We start from the raw sequence: 2,213 nt of genomic DNA, 5'->3' as shown, positions 1-2,213 counted from the left end.
GAGAGAAGAGGAGGGGATAGGCGCGAGGAGGGGGGGGGGGGAGGGGGGGGGGGGGGGGGGGGGGGGGGGGGGGGGGGGCAGAAACAGTACAGTTCTTCACTACAGACAAGAGTCGCGTAGCAGAACCCTGCCAAAAGCAATAATTGCTAGTTTGCATGCAAATAGAGAAGGCAAAAAATGGGTTCAATCTAAAAAAAAAACAAAAAAAAAACAGTGAGCATTTTGAAGTGCTGCTTCACACAGGCATCCAGCAAAATCAAGTCACACTCTGAAGAAACCGTTTTCCTCAGCCAGAGATAATGTGCCACACTATGGGTTGTCAGATACTTATCAGAGGGAAATTAGCCAAGGAATACTACCCCCACCTAAAAAAAACAAACAGGTCAAGCGTTCCACCTCGCTCCCAAATCAGTGAGATCCTTGGTCATTTCTAAAACGTCCTGGGATATAACAGAAAGAGAATACTGTATTTAAGAGTGGAATGAGTCCTTCTGTTGTGTGGCCACTTAGTGCTGTAGAATGTGTCAGATCTTCAGGGATGATTTGATTAAAACATTTAATTTACTTTGGTTTACAGAGGTCTATTTAAAATACATGACAGATTTAAAAGATTTCCCATCTGAGAAGTTTAACAAAAATGTGTCATTTAACTAGCTTTTTCTTTTACACTTCCCTTTAGCTGACCATTTTAATTTTTCCATTAAAAATTGTTAAAAGTATTGAAGTACTTTCCCCAGCTTAAGGATGAAACATTGCTCAGTTTGTTTGAAAATCCCAACCAGACCAACACAGCAGCACTGGCTCTGCCAACAGAGTGAGTTAGGGGGCAGAACTATCTGTTCATCAACCAATAAAAGACAGGAGGATTTTTCAGGAAACTTGTTTAAAACAGTCACTATTTATGATTCTAGCGGTACAGAAATAACAAACTTCTTCTAAAAACCCCTTTGGCTCAAATATCTGTCCACAAACAGACCCCAAGTGGAATAGTACTGGTTGCATTAAAAGCATAACTGTGCAGAAATGCATTCAATGCCCATCTAGATACAAATCTAACAAAAAGAAACTTGGATTTTTGTTTAAAGGGGTCCTATTATGCTCTTTTACAAAGTCTTGATTTTGTTTTGGGGGTGTACTAGAACATGCTCTCATGCTTGGTGGTTCGAAAAACACATTATTTTTCACATAATTTACATTATTACAACACCTCTCTCCCCAGGCTGGCACAAATGGCTCGATTAGTTCCGGCTTTCGTGAAGGTTCGCCTTCCGAAAAACAAAATGTGTTGTGATGGTTAGCTGTCCCAGTGCGTTGTGATTGGCGAACAGCTTAGACGGTGTTTCAGTACTGCCCCGCCTCTTGCTCTGTCTTTCAACAAAAACTTTTGCGAATCCGGCACTACTCACTCGTGATGTGGAAGCTGTCCTCAGTAAAATGCGCAGCACACAATAGCAAATTGGGGTTATAATGCTCAGGAATAGAGTTAAAAAGTAAATTACAACCACTGTTTCCTGACATCGTCCACTTTCGGAAGTGAAAAAAACAGCGTTTCAGGCGGTCGCGCACCAGACAAGAAGCACAGCGTCGCGCCACGTCTTTAAAATTCAAATACATTATTTTCTATGAGTGTAGGCACACCGGCGGCGCCGTTCGGCGTCTGTCCACGGCGCCCAGCTACGTCGTGTTATACTTGTAAGAATTGTTCTAGACCAGCGGTTCTCAATTCCAGTCCTCGTGTACCCCCGCTCTGCATGTTTTGTACGTCTCTCTTTGTTAACACACCTGATTCAGATGATCATCTCGTTAATAAAATTAAAAAAGTGAAAAAGCATAATAGGACCCCTTTAAAAGAACTGTTTGAACATACTCTCTGCTACTGTAAAATTAACTGAATAATGTTCAAAGAAGCAATCATGCTTTTCTACTTTATAGGGATGTAGCGATTCACTCAACTCACGATTTGATTCGATTCATGGTTTTGATTTCACGATTCGTTTTTCTCACGATTTTAACAAAATGAGATTGCAGACATTATACAGTAAATTAAAAGGTGTCATTTTATTAAGCTATCGCTGCACATTTCTTTGTGAAATTTAAATATAACAAAACTAAATTGAAATTTTAAAACAAACCCCATATCAAACAAGTTACACAAATAAAATAAATCACTTAATATGAACAAACTAAGGCTTTGTCTGTGCTCTTTCCATTTA

The sequence above is a fragment of the Sinocyclocheilus grahami genome, unplaced genomic scaffold (genome assembly GCF_001515645.1).
Source record: "Sinocyclocheilus grahami isolate Dianchi unplaced genomic scaffold, SAMN03320097.WGS_v1.1 scaffold925.1, whole genome shotgun sequence".
NCBI lineage: Eukaryota > Metazoa > Chordata > Actinopteri > Cypriniformes > Cyprinidae > Sinocyclocheilus > Sinocyclocheilus grahami.
This window is presented reverse-complemented; position numbering follows the sequence as displayed.